The 24,777-nt window shown below is 45.4% G+C and overlaps 1 long non-coding RNA gene across 2 annotated transcripts in view; it reads left to right on the top strand.

Annotated features, from left to right (window-relative positions):
* Window positions 1–13,303: 13,303 nt before the first annotated feature.
* The window catches only part of LOC125437481, a 47,149-nt gene continuing 35,675 nt past the window's right edge, over window positions 13,304–24,777 (top strand). For both annotated transcript variants that reach the window (XR_007245220.1, XR_007245221.1), the window contains exon 1: window positions 13,304–13,456. This is a non-coding gene — a long non-coding RNA (uncharacterized LOC125437481). The remainder of the gene's footprint in view (window positions 13,457–24,777) is intronic.

Here is a 24,777-nt window from a genome sequence, read left to right as displayed (position 1 = left end):
ATCAAATGCAGGAGGCGGTTTAAAAAACAAAACACAAAACCCAACCACTCTCCCATATGCCCGGGGGCAATACACGCTCATAGAAAGCCTGACGATTTGCAGCAGCGTGCAAAGGGGGAGGTGCGCTCATTTTCTTTCCTCCCTTTTTATTAACAGAAAAAATATCAATTCCTTGGGGGGGGGGTTCCCCCAGCGGCTCCCCTTTTCCACCCCCGGACTCTCCCACGCGCTGAATTCGTTGAACTTCGGGACTGGTGCGACCGAGGGGTGTTGGAAACTTGTTCACTGCCATCTGCCCCCGCCCCTCCCCAAGACCTGCTGCTTGGAGCGTCCCGACTCTCAACCCAACACACACACACACACACACAATTCGGAGCGGTCACCCTCCGAGAGTCTTTAGACGGGCCAAAGAGGCTCTCAAGCCCGGCCCGCGTTTGGCAGCCGGTTGGGTCTGAGCTGGGCCCTGCGCTCACAGTCCAGTCTTTGCGCAGCCCAGATGCGTCTCCTTTCCCCTCTGCCCGGGGCCCTCCGCACTCGTTCCCGGGGGTATCCGGAGAGGTTAGGCGCCTGCCAGGAGGAGCTAATTCAAGCATATGAAAGGCGCTTGGTGGTGCATCGGCAGGTAGACTGGAAGAGGAAGCAACACCCCCCCCCCCCTTCGCGCGCTCCCCATCCCGGCCTCAGCATCTTTATCCCAGTGGAACCTCTGGTAATGGGGGTGGGGGGTGGGGGGTGGGGAGAGAACATCAACAAATGTCTTTCACAGTCTGGTTTTTAGCAATTCTTATTGGAGAGAGGAGGTAACTGTAGGTTCTTACAAGGGATTTTTCCTCAACCCATACATAACTTAGTAGTTGAACAACTCAGTGCAAATAGTCCGACGAAGAGCGCTCGGGTCCGGGTGAAGCCGCGGGCTCAGCTAGAGGCGCACTAGATTGCTGAGCCCAGCGGAGCTGCCCCGAAACGGCTCTTAATTCTGCGCGCCCTTGACCCAACGGGGAGCCCTCGCCAGGGGACAACCCCAGGAACACCCTTCCCCTCCGCTCCCTTCGGGCTAAACTTTCCGAGGATTAAAGGAAAAGAAGTGGGGACCTTCAAGATCGCCTCCGAGGTTACTTGTGTGCATGCTGCGTGCACCGCAGAGCATCTGGGTTAGATGCGCACATGAGGCTAAACTTAAGGTAACTCCACCGGTTGGAAAGGATGGTCCGTCAACGTGTCTGAGAAAGGAACCACCTTCCTTCTCACCGCGTCTCCCTGGAGGGAATTGGAACGGGATTCAAAGCAGGCGCAAATGCTACCAGTCATTCCCTCCTCCCCACCCACCTTGGGGTGTGGGGGGGGGGGGAAAGGAGCGGGGGGAGAGACATTCTTCGCATGGAGTTTGCGGGGAAAATAACGCATATGCAAGGCAATAGGAGAGTATTGGTTGGTTTGCTTGCTTGTTTATCCGGGCGGAACAGAACAGCCCCCTCCACTGCGCAGTGCGCACACCCATCTTCAGTCCTCGGTGGATAAAACCATCAAGGTGTTCCCAGCCTTTGCCCCCTGACCCCTCCTAGTCAAGGCACCAAACTGTGCCAGAATCGTGCCGGGCGGTCTAAAGTGCCAGTAGAGTGGCACCAAACAGGGACCATTCACCCCCTGGGACATTCTGCCTCCAACCTGGCATTGAGACCAAAATGGCTTCAGGAAAGTCTGTTTCCCGACTTTCTCTACCTTAGTTCCCAGTCAGTAAAACTGGATAGCTAAGAAGGGCAACAAAGGGCGTTCACGCGATTTCCCCCCATCCGATCATCGGAGAAGGGCGTCTTTGCTGGTCGGAGCAGTGGAGTTTCCTCCTGCGACCTCCTCCCTGATTTACCCCGTCCCCCGCCCCCTCATCCCTCTCTCTAGATTTGGGGGCTGTGAGGATTTCATCGCACGACTGTCTCTCGGGAGCCAGAAAGTGACACCCGAGTCCTGAAGTGTATAGAGACGAGGAGGGCTAAGGAGCTCTCAGCTCTCGGAAGGGACGAAAGGAATATTCACGCGCCTGGCTTGGGAGGATGGGGGGGGGGGATCCTTTCCCCCCCTCTAGTCAGTTCAGGCTGTATACAACACTCTTCCTTTCCCGGACCAATGATCTCTAGACTCTGGTCCTTTTTTAATATTCATCGGGGAAACAGTGGCGATTTCGCCTGCAATCCTAAAAACACTTTCCTGGCTCTGGGAGTAAGCCCATTGAACAAAATGGGATTTTCTCTTGAGGGGATCTGCTTAGATTTGGCGCTTCGGTTTAAAATCCTTCGAAGTTATTTTGTCTGCAGCTGAAACTGCTGCGAATTTCAATCCCTCCTCCACGGGATTCTCGACAGCGCCGGATTGTTCTGCCCAGGACTTCCCGTCGAAGCACAGAAGAGTCTTGGAGGGGCTGGTGGAAGATGCCGCCCCTCCCCACCATTCTTGCTTCAGGAATACCCACCTGTTGCCAAGAGGAATCCCTTGGGGGGGCGGGATTCCTCCCTTGCTCAGAGGGGCGAAGGCCTCCCCCCAGATTGTCAAACAGCAAACGGGGCGGGTCTGGGTGAGATCTTGTGAATAGCAAGACTTGGCAGGAGTGAGATCGACTCCGCTTGGGAGAAGAAACGGTCTTTGACGCAGCCGCCCGGCCCAGCCAGTGGGCTGTTTTTTCCCACACTTGTGTGTTGAAGAAAAATCACCCCGGCTGGCAGCTGTACAGGAAGACAGCCAGATCACAAGATCCCCGATTGTTTCACGCGGGAAAAGTCAGTTTTGTATGTTTAAAAGCCCCCCCCCCCAATTTCTCCCAGCGGAGGCAGGTTTATAAGGAGGAGAACGGGCGACAGACATCCCCTGCGACATCGTTTTAGGGCAAGTGAACTCTTCCGAAGCAACTGAAATACAACAGGCACACCCCGCCCCCAGTACTGCGATCATGCCTCTGTTGTCTTTACTGGTATTCGAAATGGTTTGCTGAAGCGGCTTTTGAAAAAGAAAACAGGTGATCAAACAGCACTGCGAGATAGATTTTGTCTATTTAAATCATATATACTGGTAGGTTTACCTACTTTGAAAATTAAAAGACACTGAGACGTCCATTCCCTTCTTTTACAAAACAAAAAGAAAAGCCCTCCAATAGTTTTAGAGCACAGCATTTTAGTACAGTCCTAACCAGGAACTGAAATCAATGGGACCTTTTTGGACACAACTGGTGACTTCTCAATTTCATCATCCAAGGACCATTGCAGGTGAAATGAACACCTGCCTCTCTGAGGCCACCCACTTGCTTGTCCTCTTAAATTTGCCTCTCCTGTATCATAGAAGAGACATTTCCTGTCATTCAGTACCAGAGTTTTGGGTTGATCTTCCATCTTCACTACAACTTTCACTATTAGTTACAGAGGGGAAAAAATACGTATACATTTTTATTTATACCCTACCCTGCTCCCTAGTGAGGACCCAAAGCAATGTATATGGTCCTCCTCTCTTCTATTTTATTTTCACAACACCCTTTATGTGAGAGTCTGTGCCTGGCTAAGGTCACCCTTCCATGGTGGAGAGGTGTGTGTGTGTCTTGGGATTTGAACCTACATCTCCCAGATCCTAGTTTGACACTCTAACCACTACATTCCACACTAAATAAAGCTTGCAGCAATTGTGGTTATAGCAGCATTATGTAGAAAACTAAAATTTCTTGACAACACTTTATGAACAGTGAAGGGATGAGCAAAGAAAATGAAATTATTTTTAACTAGGGCTGCTAACCTATTAAGTCAATTTCAGCTGATTAATTTGCTTGACTTTGAACAGATTGGACTTGGAGTCATTAATTCAAAACATACAGAACCTCAATAAGATCTCCCTTGTAGTCTATGCTGAAGGAAAGGTGACTTTTCCTCAAATGAACAGTAAAATCCTAAGAGCACTTCCTTGGGAGTAAGCCCTACTGAGCTGACCTGTTTAGGATTATTCTTCATGTCACAGAACAAAAGCACTTCATGGTTCGATAGAAAGGGAATCTTTATTTTCTTCATAAAATTTAGGAATATGAAAAATGTCCTGTTAACCTAACAAGAAACCTTTGCAAATAATAATGTGATGCTGAGTTTAAAAATATCTCTGCTGGGCACACAGTTGCATGGAGCTGCTCTTAGAAGTAAATCATACTACTTTTATTGTGGAAGGCAAGATATCTAGTAGCCTGAGATGCAATGTAAAAGCAAAAACCATCTTACATTCTTTCAAAAAATCTAGAACAGAGAAGAGGCAGGAAGTCCACCGCTGCATGCACAATAGTGGACTGGTTAATTTTCTGACAGGAGGAAGAAGAGGAGGGAGGAGAAAAAGGAGGAGTTTGGATTTACAGGAAATAAAGGGGTTTACAATCTCCTTTCCCTTCCCCCCCCCCCTCAACAAACACTCGGTGAAGTGGGTGGGGCTGAGAGAGCTCCACTGTGACTAGCCCAAGGTCATCCAGCTGGCATGTGTTGGAGTGCACAAGCTAATCAGGTTCCCCAGATAAGCCTCCACAGCTCACGTGGCAGAGCGGGGAATCAAACCCTGTTCTCCAGATTAGAGTGCAACCATTTGTTGCAGCGACCACCTGTTTATAGGACCATCCTAACAGAATTACAGTCCCCCCCCCTCCCCACAAAGCAATGCATTGGGGTCTCTACCTACATAACCACTCACAGGAATAAAAATGTAAATAGGTGATAAAATTAAACATATTGGTACTTCCAACCAAATCAGTGCTTAAACCAATAACATTGCTGTTAACTGTCAAGTGTGTTGAAGTAACATTAACATATTCACTTTGGTATTATGTAGTATGTGAGATACATACACATACATGCATGCGTGGCTGCAGAGGTGACTGTGATACTAAATCGGAGGCAAATGCCAATGTCCACGTGTTATAAAAATTAACATTAATATTGTTCATTGTCTTTAATAAACCACATGTTAAACATGCATTTTCCAATAACAAATAACAGTTCAGAGGTTCCGGTTCCGGCAGGCGTTAGGGAAGCACGCTTTTACCTTCTCCGCAAGTCTTTTATCAAATATTTATTAACTTTTACCAAATAACAGTTCACAACATACATAGATTAGCATGGGGCCCCTATGCTTGTGAGGCCCCTGGGAAACTGCCCAGCATGCCCATGCATTAAGACAGCCCTGTCTGTCTGCTAGGCAGCCATGGCCGACAACACCAGAAGTCAAGAGACACCAACCAGCTGGTTGCGCCCATTTACCCACAACACCAGCATTTGCTCTGGGAGGCATCCTTAGCCCCAGTAGGCAGTCAGCAAGGAGCCTGCTCCCTCTTTCCCTCCCTTCATCAAGGGGGTGGTGCAATGGTGGGTCCATCTCAGGGAGTCGTCTGACCCTCTTCTTCTTCCTGTTCTCCACACCTCATTGCCTGACTTCACCTGACCATGGGCAGGGTATGCTGGTGTGGGGTAAGCTGGGCAGGCACTATTGAGCCCTGCTGTTGGGATTCACTCACTATGCCTCACTTTTCACTGCCACCTGTGGGGGCTGGAAAAGTGTGTACCATCTTTCTGTTTCATCTGGGGTGCTCAAAATCCTTGGGCCAACCTTGATTTGTTGATCCCACTGCTAAACTCAAACATATCCTCCACACCTGATCAGCTAAAGAGTCACCCTCAGTCTGGTTATGCCAGTCAACAGATTATTTCCCTGACAGTGTGCATTCAGGTAGTGAAACACAGAAAGGACAATTTGGATGCGATTAAGCATGATAGGCAAATTGGAATTTAAAAGAACACATTGGAATTTAAGAGAACGTTTAATAGATTCCACTCATTTCAGTGTTGTGTCTTTATCCTACTGTAAGATATGACCAAATGTTTCAAAAGAGAAATAATTTCAGTGGGACATTCCTTTGCATGGGTGTGGGAGCGGGGGGAGAAATCTTCCTGCTTTTTAAAAACCTTAGATTTCTTCCCGTTCATTAATTTTGTATTTGCCTCTTTACTGCACTGATTTGCTCTACAGAGTCAAGTAACAGGAACACCTGAAGGGAAAATGTCCCCAACCCCAAGCGATGGTCATAAATATTGATTTCTTGTCTTTTCCTAACACTCCATCAAGAAGCCTTGGGTTGCTCTGTATACTGTCCTCTGTGGGGAGGAGTACTGTGTGGTCTGATGTTCTGGCATTGCTCTGTGTTGATCTAGCTGCAGTGTAGCTATTGAGAGAGGAAAATATACATGGCAGTGTCCAGATGTGTCATGCCAGTGTGGGCATATTATGAGTTCCCCCCATGCTGATCTGGGCATGGAGCATGAAGGAGGAGGAACATGGACCTGGTACAGTCAGATTCATCTTTCATGTCTGGCAAGCAGTGTGACCTGTCAGGAGCAGCACAGACAGGATGGTAGCTAGCTTCACCCAGTGCCAACCTGAGTACAGTGTGACTGGCAAGGAAGGAAATAGGAACAGGCCTGGCCAAGCAGCCTCTGGAGAGAAAGGCAACTCAAGTGGGTTTCATCCTGTGCTGGCCCAGGACCAATGCAGCCAGGGAGAAAGAGCACACAAATGATAGCACCCAGCTTCATCCTACCAGCCCAGTGTAAGATGGCTGCCAAGATCACAGCAGTGTGCAGCTGTGCTCTTTTCCAACCTAAGCCTGGTGCTGCAGAGTACAGCAGTGGCCAGAGTACATCTTGTGGCAACCTAGGCATGGTGCAGCCACCAAGGAGGAGCTTGTTGACTTTGCTTCTTCCCAGTTTCACCACACTCAGCTCTGCACTGGGTGAAGCCAGGTACTGCCATGCCCTTCATCACCCAAAACTCAACCAGGCTGATAGGATAAAGCTTGGCACAACTATATTGCTTTTCACAGACATCCAGCTCTCCAGGATTTCCCTAATACATCCATGGCTGGTCTGCCCTGTAAAAATGCATGATTAAGTTCATGTTACTAGTGCAGTGATGGAATTCAAATAATTTAACAACTGGTTCCGGTGATGGAATTGAAATAATTTAACAGCTGGTTGTTTACAAGTACCATTTTAACAACCGGTTCTGCCAAAGTGGTGCGAACCTGCTGAATCCCACCATTGGTAGTGGCCAAGTGGTAGATACATTTGTTTAGAAGTCAGGTTTGGCATGCTCCTGCACAAGGCGGTGCTGATTAGATTGCTTCTCTGGGCCTCATACAATGTTCAGTGCCAACCTGAGTACAGTGTTCAGTGTTCAGTGAGTACAATGTTCAGTGCCAACACTGAGTACAGTATAATGTAGGATCAGGGTTCCCCCAATCTGATGTTGATGTCAGCAAGCATCCAGGACCCTGGTTTGGATTGGGACCACGGTGAAGAGAGAGAAGGAGCTTCAGCCTCCCCCACAAAGTTTCCCCTGACCTCAGATGGCTCCGGGGGCATTCTTTTCTCTGACAAGAGCCTCATCAGCTGAAGCCCATTATGTCACAGCCTGGGGAAACTCCAACCCTATACAATACAAATTGTAGCATGTAGTTCAGGCCAAAGATGGATGCCTTGCTCATGCAAATAAAGCCTTTCTAATGTGGCCTTTCAATACTACACTAACCACAAGGACAAGTGGGCATCAATAGCTTCACCTATTTCTCCACACGGATGCCACCTCTGTCTTGGAAATCTCAGTGGCAGTGACAGGAGAGGGCAGAATTTGCAGAGAGGATGAAGTTCAGTAGAGATCTGCTGCTATAGGATCTGTCAGCCAAAGTTGACACTTTGTCCAGGGGAACGATCTCTGCAGTTTGGAGATCAGTTGTAATTCTGAAAGACCTCTGGGCTTCACTCTGAAGATAGTAACCTAGGCTAGTAAACACTATTCAAAAGGGGCTTTCAAGCTCAAAGAAATACAAAATTAATTGACAGTTGGTAAAACAGACACATCCTGATCTGTCTAATAATATTTTATGCCCTGATTCCTGTCTGATTTTTCTTGTCTTTCTATTTTCTTTTTGGATTATATTGCTTGTTATGTAAGGACAGTTACCAAAGAAGAAGTGTGTCTGTTGCACACTGGACACAGTGTGTTACAGACTTCCCTCTGTGATACACCTCTGAAGATGCCAGCCACAGATACAGGTGAAACATTAGGAGCAAGATCCTCCAGACCACAGCTACACAGCCTGGAAAACCCACCACAACAAGAAGAAAAAAGTTCTGTTCCTTTAATAGAGTCTCGGTGTGCAGAAACTTTTCAAGGCTTCATCTGATAAATTGAGAGAGTCCATTAAAGTTCTATTAAAGGAAGGGGGAGGGGAGTGTTCTTCAGGCAATTGCCAACCCTAGTTGTAAGTAATAAGCTAAAATGTATTCAGTATGTACATATTAGTTGCTACCAGATACTTTTGTTTAGCAGTTAGGCTAGGTGTGCTCATGGAAAAGGTGGGGGTCATACTGGAGTGTTCTTCTAAGATAGACCCCTGGCTCTGTGCTGTGACTCAAATAAAGCAGATACAGGTACTCTCATTATCTTTTGCTGCCAATATGAAAAGGGGAAATATTGTTAATGATCAAGAGGTAATGGTGCTAAATGATTTCCATCAAGAACTCTTGCTAAAAATAGACACATTTGGTTTCTCATAGAAAATCTTAGAGAATAGTTTAAGACAGAGTGGCAGATAAAGGTAGGTAGGTTAGTTGTTGGGTGGGAATAGAGTTACCAATTCCAGCTTAAGAAACACCTAAAGATATGGATGGGAGAGCCTGGGATGGGGAGGCTGAGGAGGGGAAGGATGGGTTTAATGCCATAGACCAGTGATGGCGAACCTTTTTGAGTCTGGGTGGCCAAACTGCCACCCAAAACCCACTTATTTATCGCAAAGTGCCAACACAGCAATTTAACCTGAATACTGAGGTTTTAGTTTAGAAAAAACAGTTGGCTCCGGCATGCGTTACTCAGGAGTAAGCTTGGTGGTAGTCAGTGGCTTTGCTTTGAAGCAACCGTGCATCTTTTCCAACGGGTGAATCACGACCCTAGGAGGGTTTACTCAGAAGCAAGCCCCATTGCCAGCAACCAAGCTTATTCCCAGGTAAAGGATTGCGCTTTTGTTCTTTGCATGAAAATCAGTGGGGTTTAACAGCACTTAACAGGGTTACCTACACTGCTTCCCCAGAACTTGGTCTTAGATTTAATGCTAATAATCGAGCCCAGCGGCCCAGGCCAGCCTAGATGTGGGGGGGCACTCTGTTTACGCGTGCCCACAGAGAGGACTGAGTGCCACCTCTGGCACCCGTGCCATAGGTTCGCCACCACTGCCATAGACTCCAAGCTCCACACGGCACTTTACAATCAGGAAGATGGGTATTTCTGCATGGTTACTCAGTAATCTATCCCTGCCAGTCAGAGATACATTACATTGGCACCAGAGGCATGTTCAAACAAAGATTTAGATGTTTATTTACAAGGAAATTGAAGTAAATCAGGAAGGGTTTTAAAATGAGAATCATATTAATAAGTATATACAAGAAGTTGGTTCAGAGAAAATAGCTGTTTACAAGATAGCTGTTTCAAAAATTATATATTGGTGTTATAAGGATAGCACTGGTCACTAACCCCAGTGCCTTCAAGTTTGTTACAGAAAAAAACTGTCCTAATCCTCAGGAGGTGTTTTTTTTTACTGTTTGGAGATCTCTAATTTCAGTGCTGACATGGCTTAATTTTTCACTTCAGTTAAGTATAACCATCATAGGCCCTGAACCACTAACTCCTAGACTATTTCCCTGATCTGAGGCATCTGTTTCACATAGTGCTTACCAGAGAAGAACATGGTTTAATTAGGGTTTTTGTGTAATGGTTACCTGCAGGATCTTGGCGTGGATTCCTTCACAGGAACCTGTCCTTATTGGCCCTTACTCCAAGTTGCTCAGATGTCACAGAACTGCCATCAGCCTCCAGAGCATGGATCTATATCAGAATAACCCACTCACTCTGGTGTTCCCAACAGTTCTTCCCTCAGCACCAGCTGCCTTTTGAGTTAAGAATGCAGTTTCAGGCCCTGTTTAAGAAACCAGTATCAGTTTCTTTTGAGAGAGAGTAGAGGGCAGGTTTTCAAACAGAGTGTTTAAGAGCCTTCAGTTTTTGTAACTGCTTTAAGTTTATAGAATTAATCTATTCAAGTTCCCTGCACCCCACCTTGTTGAGGGGTGTGGTACTGAAGTGGGGTTCAATCCCTGGATAGCAGAGTTGCGCAACACACACTGGAACACAGCAGGAACTGAGATGCACACAGCAATTCAGCTTCACAGAAGCGGTCCTACTTTATTCAGTTCACAGAAATGTTGCTCTCTCAGACAAAGTGCTTCGCCAGGCAGTGCGAAGACAAGTGTCTCACAATACAAAGCACAGTGCTGGCTTATATACAGTTCACTAACCAATCATAGTTCTCTTCCAATTAGTCCCAGAAAGAGGCTGTGTCATGTGGCAACTGTCATTTAGATTTTGCTGATCAGACAGTGCTCTGACACCCCTTCCAAAATCTATTACAGTTATTTACATCACCTTTGCATACATTCAGCATTTGCAGTAAATTCAGAAATGTTTGTTTCACTAAAGGTTTTGTAAGCATATCTGCAACATTACTTTCAGTTGGTACATACAATAAATTGATCTCACCATTTTGTACCTGTTGCCTTACATTGTCACATTTGACTCCTATATATTTACTTCTCACCTTTAAGTTTTCTTGCTAAAGTATCCATTGATTGTATATTATCAGAATCACCTGAGTTTAAGCACAGAGCAAGACAGAAATGCCCTCTGTCAACCATCTTACCTTTTGCAATACTCATCCATCACGCTAAACAAGTCCAAGGGAAATTACAAAATGAACCTCTACAACTGCAGAACTCATTCTGAGGTTCACGGAGAGCCACATTAGCAATTACTATCAATCAAAACAACCACACAGCACACAGTCCTGTGTAAACAAACATGCACAATAACATAAGATCTGATAATATAAGATTAAATATATAACTATATCAGTTTTCAATTCATTGCCAGATGACTTTTGAGCAAATAGCATTGCCCATCCCCATCACTACAGCCAGCCCTTGCATATCTGCAGTACAAGGAAGGACTTCCCTCTGTGCTGCCTTCTTGCTCTCTCCTCAGCCTGACAAGCAGCAGCTCAGGTGACAGAGGGAGGCTGCCAAGACTCCCAGAGGGGAGCAAGTTGGTTATGCAGAAAGGGGGAGCAAAACAACCACCACCTTTGGGTTGCCAGCTTGCAGCTTTCCTGCATGGCTGCTGTAATTCTCCAGGTAATTCTCCAGATTGCTGTCCTCCTGGCAGCTGTTTAGATGCCAGAAGGAGAGAGCAGAGACTGCACAGATTGGTGAGACATTGTAGAGGACAAGCCTTTCACTTCCATTCCAGATATGAAGCTGGTAGTTCACGGAGACTTGCAGTTTACCTATCCATCAGCCCCTGCAAAGGCAGCTGTTCTGGTGGGAAACATCAGCCAACCACAAGTCATACAGGCCTTGCTTACTTTTCTGGAACACGGGGAGGGTGTCTCTTAGGTGACAGTGCCCAGAACAGCCACTGCCATCATGTCAAAGAGCCAAGTGTGGCTCCTGAGCCAGTGAGTATCTCTGCCCAACACCGATATTGTTACCTTTCTAACAGACCCTAATAACAACAATGTTAAGCTGAAACAAATTATAAAAGAGAGGGAATGTCCTGGTGGCCCTAGAATAAGGTCCTAGAATTGGGGGCCTGTATGGGATTTATGATTTTAAATTGCATTTTGGAATACACCGTGTAAAGATCATATGGATGAATTTGTTCTACAAGGTTTTGTAGAATGGTGATGCCATAATGTGGATGGTACCTAATTTTTATAGTAATCTGGGAACATGTGGGGGCTGGGGGGAAGGTTCTGTGTAAAAGTTGTGGGGATTCATGAGTATTTGAATTTGTAATCCATGAGTATTTGAATTTGTAATCCATGTTACAGCATTATTATGACACCATGATGCATTCAGTTTTTGCAATGCAGGTCATGGATATAGATGTGATGTATAGTTACAATGAATTTCAGTGGATTCCATGTACATATTAGAATGCACACCTCATGCCAAGGGGGCAATTGGCATATATTGTGTTATTTGATAGTGATTTGGGGGAGTCCATAGAAAACTCATGACAATCCATGAGGATCTGCTCCTTGGATTCATCATTTTATATCCTAATGACACTGCAAATTCATGTTGTTGTTTTTTGTGGTTAAGCCCATGAACACTGATGTGATATGTGATTTGAAAGTGAATGTGGGACAGGGTTCTATTTTTTTTTAAAAAAAATTAAGATTTGTGATTTCTAATGAGATGTTCATGCCATGAAGCACTAAAGATCATTTTTAATGTGTTGCCCTGGAAAAAGGTATGAACTGGAATATGATGGCAGTTTCATATTTTCACTGTAAAAATCAAATGAACTTAGGAGAACCCATTCAAAATCATTTAGACACATGTCTTACCTACCATAAACACACATCCTTTACAGTACTTGTAACATGGCAACTACGTTTTTATAGAGAATCTTTGCTTTTAAATCCCATAAACTGACCCCCATGTGAAAGTTGTCTTCCTTGGTTGCCTAAAATGAACTTTTAGTATACCTCTTCCTATCCCCTCACCATCCTATCTTCACTGCCTAACATATTCGAGTTGATATCATTTTAATACATATTAATCAGATCCATGAGATTACATATGCAATTTTTTTTCCTATAGAAAATTTCCACAGTGAGTTTATTAACAGCCTGTTTTAAAAGCCAGCACAGATCAGGTTTTAAATCAATCTTCTACTGGAGATTAAAAAAAGAATCTTTTGAGTAATGAATAATGGCATATGTTACCACCTCGAGCAGACAATGATCTTTAAATGTACTAATACTGGTAGCACCAGCACTTCAGCGATCCTTTTTTCATGTACAATTTAAAATAACGGAGCACGTGATTCAGACAAGGGCTCGCAAGATCGGGCTCCTGATAGCCTCCTTCCAACACTAGAAAAACTGCTTTTCCAAAAAAACAGCCTACAATCACAACGCAAAGGTATCCACAAGCGTCACTCCAGTAATCTTTGAGCCATCCACCTCCCTCGCTGTGGACAGAATGGGGGTCTCAGCACTGTTGAACGGTGAACCCCGTTTTATCACTAGAAACCCCCAGCCTCGGGTGGCCCCCGACGCTCTCATGTTCCAGAAAAAGTGGGAGGGGAGAGCTGGGGTTTAGTTCCTGACGTCATCCAGAAGGCTAAACGGAACTCAAGGACTAGCGATCAGGCAATGTGTAGGACAGACCCTGGATGGGGGCTTGCTGAGAGAGGACGGTCTTTTTTTTTACCTGCGCCAAAATTCAAGTCAAGTGAAGGAAGGCTCGGTAGGAGACGGTTGTGCTGAAGCAGTCTCGCTGTGAAGGTCAGTTTTCTACCGGCTCCTCGTCCTCCCGAGCACAACAGAGAGGTCTTATTTTGCAGTTTATTCTGGACGGGAGCTTTTTTGTAGAGCGAAGAGAGGATGAGGACGACAGCCTTTCAGTAGTCCCCAGAATAGTCATTGACTTAATCATATTCGCGTTGTGCCTGTTCCGCTAGGACAGCATGCTTGGGGGAAGGAGGAGATCATCTGGTCTTATCCTTGCATCCCAGTTTGATTCATGGCTTACCTGGGATTTGAACGAGGGGGTTACAAATTATCTCGCTGCACAATATAGTTTTCTGCTTGTGAACCTAATGTTGGCAGTTGTAGATGCTTTATAGTAAGATGTGCGTGTATAAAAAGTGCAGGTGCTTTGCTAATGCCCCTTTTTGATACTGTGTGTGAAGTCAAATAATTATTGTTTTCAAAAACGGATCCTATCTGCCTGTTATCACATGTTTTGCTTTATAATGGGAAATAATATTTGACCTGGTGTGGTTGCTTTGATAGTGAAACGTATTGCTTTTTATTTTTGTTCCAACTGGTATCAAGCTGAAATGAATGTCATCTTCTTGAGGCCCAACATGTCAGCTATTGATTATAAAACCATAAAATAAGTCAAATCGATAAGTCAAATCATTTGTCCAACTTCCTGTTGTCATCTGTTCCCTTGCAACTCTTTGCCCACTGCCAAACATGTTGCTTTTTCATTCATGCCGTTTTTCCATTGATGCTTAGAAATTCAAAATTGTAAAAAATATAATGCAGTATACATGTTGCCAGCAATGAAGCAAAAACTGCAGTGTCATTAACACACACACACACACACACACACATAACTATTTGCTCACACAAGAATTCATTTGTTCATACATGTGAATGCAGTTTGGCAATTCATATGAGGACCTGTTGTATAATATCCCAATTGTTTCTCTGGCATTTATATCTGAGAATAGAATATATACAGTGCAGTCCTGTGCCATAATGGGAGTTTAATGGAATTTACTCCCAGGTGCAGAGTGGTAAACTGCAGTACTGCAGTCAGAGCTCTGCTCATGACCTGAGTTCGAGCCCAACAGAAATCAGTTTCGGGTAACTGGCTCAAGGTTGCCTCAGCCTTCCATCCTCCTGAGGTCAGTAAAATAAGTACCCAGCTTGCTGGGGGTAAAATGTAGATGGCTGGGGAAGGCAATGGCAGACCACCCCATAAACAAAGTCTGCCTAGTAAACATTGTGATGTGACATAATCCTGTGGATCAGTAACAATTCAGTGTTTGCACAGAGGACAACCTTTACCTTTAAGTGTGTTTAGCCTTTATGACCAAACTGAAAAAAACAAACATATTCGGCCATACTCTCACGGTCACTTAAGGTCTAAACCAGTGGTTCTCAACCTTCCTAATGCCACGACCCTTTAATACAGTTCCTCATGTTGTGGTGACCCCCAACCAGAGGTGGGATTCAACCAGTTCTCACCACTTCTCTAGAAGTGGTTACTAATTTTTTCTGAGTGCCGAGAAGGGGTTACTAAAGCAACCTCACTGCCCAATAGGGACCTGAGGTGTGTGTGTTTGGCAGCGCCACTGTTTGAATCCCACCACCATCGGAACCTGTTATTAAAATGTTTGGATCCCACCACTGCCCCCAACCCTAACATTTATCTATTTTACAGATGGAGAACACTGATGCAGAGAGTCTTAGGCGACCCCTGTGAAAGGGTTGTTTGACCCCCAAGGGGGTCGCGACCCACAGGTTGAGAACCACTGGTCTAAACTTGAGACCCATTGAGTCAAGACCTTTAAAAATATTCATCCTAGTTTTTGGTAGATTGTAGGTTTGTGTTGAATATGGTGGCTTCAATAACTTTTTCTTTCCTTTTGTGTTTTGCTTACAACACTGTGTTTACAATATTGTTTTTTATTTATTTAGAAGCCACCTTGAATGATTTGGTATAGAAGTGGGATACAGATTTTTTTAAAATGCTAGGATTTCTTAATCTTAAGTAGAGAATCTTTTACTTTCTGTAGATGTATGAATATGGGCATTCTGTAACCTTAATCGCAGTGAAGCAATTAAAAGGCTGAAAAAGTGTTCTTGAATAGGAGATTGACATTAGACATAGCAGGCAGTGGCATAGCACCAAGGGAACAGGGGGGTACGCGACACACTGAACGCGCGCTGGTGCAGGGGTGGAGCGGGGTGGAGCGGGGGCATGGCAGAGGCGCAAGGTGCTTTCTTGCCCCAGGTGCAGTTCCCCCTTTCTCCAGCCCTGTTAGCAGATGATCATCCAATCTCTTCTTGAGTAATGTCCGTCAGAACTATCCAAACTATTCTTAATGGCTTCAGTTCTCATCCCAGTTTAAATTGGCAGAGAATTCCATTTCTCCAGGATCTCCAACAACCACATCCAGTTCCTTCTAAAACATGCCTAAAAAGAAGTTTTGTGTCTATGTGGTAGAAGAAACAAAGATAGTACTCCTAAACTGTTGTTGCTAGCTGTTGGCTCATCCATCAGCAGCAACCCACCTTTCGTGTCCAAAATCATCTCTTCAGAACTTAAAGTCCTGAATCTGTTGACATGCATTTTCATAATTTCTTATGCTCAGCAAGGAAAACACTTTTAAAATTCCAATTTACAGCATTGTTAGGAAATGTTCATTAGTGCTAACTCAAAGAAATGGAAAGTATTGTCAGAACAGTTGATAAGAGAGTGAAAAGGCATGTATGCAACCAGTAGATATTATAAAATGAAAATTAAAGATTCCAGTGATCTGCTGGTGTTTATCAGTGTGTATGACCACTCTTCCATCTTAGTTGGCAATCCATCCTGTATTTTGCATTCCAGTTTTCCAAAATATTTCAGGTGATTTCTTTGTCCTAAAAAATGAGCATTTGCAGCAAACAGTAGCACTGATGGGTGACAACTTGGAATGCAGCTGTTGTTATTGTTTTATGAAGCAGGGAGTATTTGAGGGACTTAATTTTACTTTTACAAAAATTGCGGGTAGTCATGTTGGTCCATTAGAAACACACTCCAAAGCAGTCATAGAAGCACACTCCAAAGCAGACATCCTCATATATACATTTATATTTGTGTATTAAGGAGAGTCAGTATGGTGTAGTTCTTAAGGTATCAGACTATGACCTGGGAAACCTAGATTCAGATCCTCACTGGTGCCATGGAAGGTTGCTGGATGACCTTGGGTCAGCCACACACTGACTCTGTATTGTATTTTGAGAGGAAACCTTCAAGGAATACCAGGGTCATGATATAGAGGCAGGCAATGGCAAACCGCATCTGAAGGTCTCTTGCCATAAGTCAGCTGTGACTTGATGACCCCCCCTCCCCCCAAAAAAGCTAAAACATCCTCAAGCAGTGAGCAAGCCTTTGAGTTTACAAGAATTCTTATTTAGGCTAACTGAACATCTAGCCCAGGGGTAGGGAACCTGCGGCTCTCCAGATGTTCAGGAACTACAATTCCCATCAGCCTCTGTCAGCATGGCCATTGGCCATGCTGGTAGGGGCTGATGGGAATTGTAGTTCCTGAACATCTGGAGAGCCGCAGGTTCCCTACCCCTGATCTAGCCTGAGAAAAGATCTTGTGCAGTCAGAAGCCTGCTCACTAACTGGTGATGTTTTCTGTGACCATAATGTAAGGTATATCACGATTGCTGCATTTGAATTAACAGTGATTGGAGGATCAAGGGAGAGGGAATTCAGGAAGCAACTACTAGCCAGATCAGTGGGAGAACTGTTGATAGGAACCATGGCTGCCAAACTGATTGAATACACATAGATGGCAGGAGAAGGAAGGGAAGTACTTCAAAGAGAAGGAAAGTACTTCAAAGTTCTAGTGATATGCTTGTGAAGGGAACACTGCTTGACTTTTGTGAGTGTATGAAGGAGAATGGAGTGGGTGGAGAGGAAGCAAATATTTTAGGAATATTAAGTAAAATATTTTTCTGAAATCATTCTGAATTTTTGCAAGAAAGAAAAATAATCTGGTCCTTGGGGCCATTTGTGCTTTTCATAAAAGTGTGTGAATGCAATAAACATATGCATTCAGAAGGATACATTATACAGGTGAATTTATTTATTCATTTAAACCTTTTACCATTTCTCATGGTTCAAGATGGCCTACAAATCACAAATTACGAACTTACAGAATAAAGCTCCAAATAACCCCATGTGCACTAAATTATATTTGCGCTCTGTACTCCATTAAAAGACCAAGCCTTGGAACATTGTGCATTATCTTTGAATATCAATTTGCAAGCAAAAATATCTCCCTGCCATTTCATCAAGGGGAGAGCAGGATGGAGTAGAGAAGTGGAGCTCAGTTTATTAGACAAAAGGCCAGTGATGACAGATTTGTTCAGATGTTCTGGGTCCATGGACAGGAAAAGACCCCAAATAACCTCATTTAGAGAAGTTTGGTCATTTCATTTTGCAGTGTAGACAAGCCTCTTTCTTTTATACGTATTCTATTTCTCCCTTCTCATCACCCAAAATACAGAGATGATTTCCGAGCAATAAGCCATATTAACAATACAGCATATCATGGACTGGATCTTGCTCTTTTATTTACTTGATTAGGGGCTACTACTTCGATGTATTTTAAAAGATCTAGATCAATGGTTCTCAACCTTCCTAATGCCGTGACCCTTTAATACAGTTCCTCATGTTGTGGTGACCCCCAACCCTAACATTTATCCATTTTACAGATGGAGAACACTGATGCAGAGAGTCTTAGGTGACCCCTGTGAAAGGATAGTTTGACCTCCAAAGGGTTCCCGAAACCCATGGTTGAGAACCACTGGTCTAGATTTTTAAATCTTCTTTAGTTGCTAATCAGAGCTTTGGATCCAAAGATTTCCATTCCAGTAATGGAGAAGCTGTGCTTCAACAGACTAGGCATGTTCCAGCCACTACCTTGAAAAAGCAGGCTCATGTTTTTCGGAAGCAACAAATGGTATTGTTCCACAAAGACTACAGTCCTATAGGGTCTTAGGCCCCTTCCGCACATGCATAATAATTCACTTTCAATCCACTTTCAGTGCACTTTGCAGCTGGATTTTACTGTGTGGAATAGCAAAATCCACTTGCAAACTATTGTGAAAGTGAACTGAAAGTGCATTATTCTGCGTGTGCGGAAGGGGCCATAATATCTGAGCTCAGAGGGATTTACCACTGAGTAAACATGCACAGAATCAGCCTTCATGTCTGCAATCCTTTGCACACTTACCTAGAAGTGAGTCCCATTGAGATCAGATGAACTTTTATCTGCGTATTAGAGATACGAACACTGAATATTTCTTTTCACTGTTTATTTTTTACATTTTTTATCCCATCAAAGGAGCTTGTGGGACACATAGTATTTTGGTACTTATTTCAGTAAAGACACACACACACACACACACACACACACACACACACACACAAATCTGGATCTCTAAAGCCTTTTTAATTTGTCAACTGAGAGGGTTGGTTGCGAAGGTTCACTCCAGCAATGGTACAGTCATGCACTGATGGAAAAAGTTTTCAGCGGTCAAAAGCTGCACTTTAGCAGAATGGAACCTTTGGATCCAGCACTTAATATTTAGTGCTCCATGTACAGAAATGTAATCCATATGATTGAAATGTGGGTGTCAGGGATTGTATCTCTGAAAAAATAAGTAAGTATGTAAGTAATAAGTAACATGTAGAAAAAGGCATTCCATCTCCAGTTTCTCTGGAGAGTAGGCAGTTAGTTGCTGGGTCTCTCTCTTTCCGACATTCGGAGTCACTTTAGGGTTACCTGCAGATAATGAAAGTTATTTTTTAAATGTAAATTGACCAGTAAATCTTCCGTCAATGTAATTTTTTTGCATGAGTTTAATCAAAAATATAATAAAACACTGTTCTGCAAATATGTAGAAAGTGTTTGCTAAAGACTCAGTCATCCACGGGTCACCATTTATCCAAGAACGGGAGTTTGACAGTCAGCAAAGCCTTTTGTCCTTCTCTCAGGACTTCTGTTTCCAGTCTTCTTACAGCTGCCCTCCATTCATCCCTGGCAACCAAATAGTGGGAATGGAAATTATGTTGAATAAATGTATCATCTCAAAGAAGCTGATGCTTGATCCACAAGACAAATTCCCACATAACAGTTCAGCTTGTCTGAATGAAATCCAGAGAATACACTGAGACATAAATCTTGAAAATACGCTATAACTTGTGCAAAGTTTTCCATGTACTTAGGTTAATCCTTGAGCTGTTTGAAACCAGCTTTGGCCATTGTGAAGAGCACACAGGTATGTTGCAGGTTTCCTTGACTCCCAGGCAGGCAAATACCTTTTTAAAAAATCTCCCTTTAAATTTAATAAACAGAAGCTTGCTGTCCCTTTCAGTCTCCTAAGGTGAAGTTTTCAAAGTAGTGCATGGGGATTTAGCTGTTTTACTAATATGCAAGTCAATGGAAGTCACATGGCTGAAGTCTCAGTGTGATGCTTTGAAAATTTCCCTGTGAGTTTTTGACAGCATGGAACCAGAGTGCTGAGCCCCTGGCTTCCTCTGCTTACATGTCAATGATGCTAATACTGCCTCTGCCTACCAATGTGACAAGGCAAGGATGTGCTTCTATTGGCATCTTTTCTTTGAAGTGAAGGGAAATCCTAAAGCTTTCATTCTGATAGTGAAAATCCTTGCTAACAGCTCTCCCCTCTCTGACCCCCACATAGGACTCTATAATCCTGCCTTGCAGCTGGAGGCACCACAAGTTCTGTGCCTGTACAGACCTCTTCAGCAAAAGTAGCACTCAACACAAAACCAAAGCTGCCACTTAGCTCCAAAGCACCACAGGTATAGTCTCATCGACAGCATCTGTTTTCTTCTATGTATGCAAGTTTGCTTTGCCCCAGATAGCTTTGTTTTCTGGAATAGCCCCATGCTGAAAGTGGTAAGTCAGCTGCGCCTGCTGCTGTGTGCATGCTAGGCTCACAGTAATCTCTGTCAGCTCTGTGTTGGCTCTGGTTTGGGAATTGCACTGTGCAAATTATTTGAGGAAGCTGCACAAAGAGGAGCCCTAAGTGTCACCTCTGTAATTGTCCTGCTGCATTATATACCTTCTAGTAGCCACTTGTCTCAGATATTGTCTTGCTCTAGTGAGCCAGCATGGTGTACAGCAGCCATCTGGAGAACTGGGTTTGATTCCCCTCCTCCACATGAAGCCTGCTGGGTGACCTTGAGCTGGTCATAGTTCTCTCTGAACTCTCTCAGTCCCACCTGCCTCACAAGGTGCCTATTGTGGAGAGGGGAAGGGAAGGCGATTGTAAGCTGCTCTGAATTTCTGAAAGTTAGAGAAAAGTGGGATATAAAAACCAGTTCTTCTTCTTCTTCTTCTTCTTCTTCTTCTTCTTCTTCTTCTTCTTCTTCTTCTTCTTCTTCTTCTTCTTCTTCTTCTTCTTCTTCTTCTTCTTCTTCTTCTTCTTCTTCTTCTTCTTCTTCTTCTTCTTCTTCTTCTTCTTCTTCTTCTTCTTCATTCCGTGACTTATTTGTCTGCAGTGCTGCAGTGTTTTTAAATGAGTGGTCACAGTGCAAGCACTGCTGAGAGGGCAGCAGTTTCTCTTGTGAAACCTGTCTAGTACTGCTGAAATTCCTGAGTTTTCCACATTTCCTGGAAAGTTGCCAGAGCCACATGAGCTGCCAAGTCTTGGATTTCCCTGATGTAATCAGGGACTGGAGTGACTATGGCTCAGCTGCCTTTGGGCCTGACAGAGATAGAGTAAGCCAGTTAAGCACCACTGCACTGATCAGGACCCCAGTGACTTCCTCTCCAGCCTTCCTGGCTGGTGCTAAATGTGTAATCTTGACATGTGACAGGAGAGAAAGACCCATTTCCTAGCCCCAAATGTGGAAAGCTTGTTGCATTGGCCTGTTTTATTTTGAAACTAGAAGGCAAACACATGATCTGTATAGAAGGTTCTGTATAGAAATTTCAAGAAGTAGGGTAAAGCAGGAGAGCTTCTTGCACAATTTAAGGAGCCATCAGTTCTGTAGAAGAAAGTAAATTATTCAGAGGTCTGAGTCAGACATCAGAGACAAACTAAAGTTTGCTGTGATGAGCACCAACCTGATTTATTATGGAAAGTCTTGCTCCCTGCTGCTCCCTCCTTCCCTTGTCAGCACTCCAGAACAGAATAGGAAAGTCTTCTGCCTGTTAGTCATGACATCTGAATATGTGTGTCATAATAATAATGTGTCAGAATAATAAATAATGTGTCAGAATAATGTGTCAGAATAATGTGTCAGAATAATAAAAAATAAATAAACCTGAAGTCAGTTTCTTTCTTAACCACAGTGTAATCCTTGCTAAGAGTCCCCCATTACTGGGACAGAAACTAATTCCAATTTATTATGGTGGCTGCATTTGGAAGCCATGACTCAGTGGAGTCAGTGGAGGTCTTCCATTTTCAATCTCTGCCTGCGGCATGAGAGCAGGTGTGAAAGAGCACACTAGTCCAACAATTAACCAGGTTAGTTGGGGTATAAACTAAATGTGGCTTCTGGGGCAAGCTTGAAGTCGACCCACGTGGTCAGCGCAAGAACGAGACGAGACGCGGAGATAACATCTGGTGGAGATCGCCAGCAGCGGGAGCGCGGAGGTCCGTGTTCCTAGCGAGTCTCCCGCGTGCTGGTTCCTGGCACCTTTTATTGTGATTCTATCGGGGGCGTGTAGAAGGGAGGAACGGAGGGAGTTCCGGGAGAGCGGGAGGTCGGGAGATCATCATGTGATGCATGATCTCACCTGGCTACGTGCGGAGAGGAGCGTAAGCGTCTGAGCCTAATCCTCACCTGGGGGCAAGACCATTGTCCCTGCGCCCGGTGACTGAGCCAGACAGTTCATGACCCATGACTCATAGGGGGATGAGGAGTGGGGGTGCGGTGCGACCAGAAGGCCGTAGGAGCGTAGGTGTTCCAGCGCTCGACCACGGTGCTGCTGGGTCAGCGGTGCATTACTACATCTCCTCCTTTTTTACATTTTAGAAGGGAGGCCGAGAAATGCTGAGGGGCGATTTAGGGGGACGCTTGTCCCCTCCGCTGTTTGGTCGAGTTGACCGAGCTGCTTGTGCAACATTAGAACTTGGTTGCGGGGCAGGGGAAAGTCGAGGGGCTTCTTACACACGTTACAGGCAATATTAGATACACATTGAACATAACAAGACCCGCCGATGAGGCATACAATCAAACCAGTGCAGAGCTATGCGATAGCACTCAACCATCCCCTCCCGGCAGCCAGCTCCAGAGGGCTGACCACCAATGGGGCAATACATCATACTTTAGACTGGATACAACCTTTGCAATTCACGCACTTTCATATGAATCAATTGGGAGTTATCAGAGATTAAAACAACACATATTATGTACATTCTCACAACCTTGGTGATGTAATAACAACAAGTAATCAATAGCGGCACGATTATCTGGGGTCGCTTTATCTGTTCCTGTTGCTTTCGGAGGCTAGAGGCATCCAGAAGCGGTGGAGGTAGAATTGATGGACTTCTCAGAAGGGCACAGGCCAGCCGGCCAATAGTCTTAGCATTGTAAGAGGCGAGTCCAGGGACTCCCACTAGGGAAACCGCGAGGGAAGCGATTTCAGCTGTGGAGAGGGCAACCGGTCGCTCCGGCAGGAGGGATCGAAGGCAGAGCGGGCGGCGGCGGCGGTGCCCGGGCTCCTGGGGCCGAGCCTGAGGTAGTGAATCAACAATGGTGAGGCGGCTGAGGCAGCAGAGGGTCCCGGTAGAGAGCCGGGCGGGGATGTAGTTGAAAGTTCTTTCCCCGCAGGTCCAGAACCAGCCCTTAGGGAGCAGGATGTTCCCAAGTGCGGGGAATGTCCTCCCATGTGCGACAGTTCCAGTTGGCGAGCCGATGAATGGGCCTGGGTCGGCTCCTTGGTTGGCCACGCCGACGATGCGGCGCAGGTGTTGGACTCGTGATTAGAGACAGTCTTGGTGGGAAGGGAGAGAGCGCGGGCCGGGAGGGATTGGGCGACGGGTCCCAAGTCAGCGGTCATGGAATAGCTGATGGATGAGGCATTCATGAAGGGACTTAAACCAGACTCCGTAAGGAAGTCTCCAGGGGCTTTGCAAACGGGGAGCAGGCAGGAGCTTAGCAAACTCCCGACTCCTAGGTACTGGCCCAGGCAGCAAGATGAGACGATGACAGCCACAGCAAACTGCTCCCAGATGTTGGTCTGGTGAAAGCTCGTCAGGGGGTGGCCGATCGCCATCGGCAGGAGGCAGCAGAGCAGGCAAAGGATGGTGGCCGCCGAGTTGGCGGTGATGATTGCAAAGAGAGCGGCACAGAGGTTCTCGGGTGTCTCGGGGGGTGGCCTTGCTGGCGCAGCAGCTCTTGAGCTTGGCTGGCGGTTGCTTTGGCGTTTCCCAGGTCATCCGGGTCTTTGGACCGTCTGGGCGTCGGCGTCGGCGTTCCCGTTGAGGCCGCGGGGCGGGATCCTTCAGAGAGAGGTGTTCCATCTCTGGGATGGGGTTGGTGTCCTCCTGGCGCCATTCCATGGCCTGGCCACGTCATGGCGGTCGGAATCCACAGGAACCTGTAGGAATAAGGACTGAAACACACCCCCTTCCCAGGTTATGGGAGGGGGCCGGTCCCGCCAGGCTCGGTTCTAGAGCGGGTGGCGGAGGAGATCAAGATCGAAGTTTTATTTGAGTTAGAGTTTAATGTGTGAGGCTATTTTGCAGACTGCGTGTAGTTGAAGGTTGCTTTTAATGCAATTCTTCTGGGGGCCGCCTATCCCTCTTTCTTAAAATTATTTGACAGGGAGGGCAGGGGGTGGGCGGACACTGGGGGAATTGTGGGTATGCATGCTTAATCAGTAGTGCACGAAAGGGGCTTTTGGAGCTCTTTTGGGGATGGGTGCGTCAGGGGAACAAGGCATTCAGGCGGTTGAAGGCAGAGGACTCCCACATGCAGAGGGGGGGTTTTCCTTGTAAAGGAAATGTACTTTACCGTGACCTTGGTGGCCAACGCAGAGGGGCTGGATGGTGCTAAAATTTTGTAATCGAATTATCTTGGGGAAATGCGCCCGCTGAAACCACTCCCTTAAGGGGCGGTTTCGGCCATTAGCGTCTTAAGTGATGATGGTGCTATAATACCATGACCACTGGAGGCGCCCAAACTGGTTTGTGAGTGAATTTGGTGCGGCAGCCTCCTTTTAACCTGGAGCCTATCCTGGCAGTGCTGCGGTACCAGGATGGGCCCAGATTTTAATCCAGGGAGGGCCAGTCAGCCAATTGGCCCTCCTGCCCTTTTGGTTGAAGAA

The sequence above is a fragment of the Sphaerodactylus townsendi genome, linkage group LG08 (assembly GCF_021028975.2).
Source record: "Sphaerodactylus townsendi isolate TG3544 linkage group LG08, MPM_Stown_v2.3, whole genome shotgun sequence".
In the NCBI taxonomy this organism is placed as follows: Eukaryota; Metazoa; Chordata; class Lepidosauria; order Squamata; family Sphaerodactylidae; genus Sphaerodactylus; species Sphaerodactylus townsendi.
This window is presented reverse-complemented; position numbering and strand designations above follow the sequence as displayed.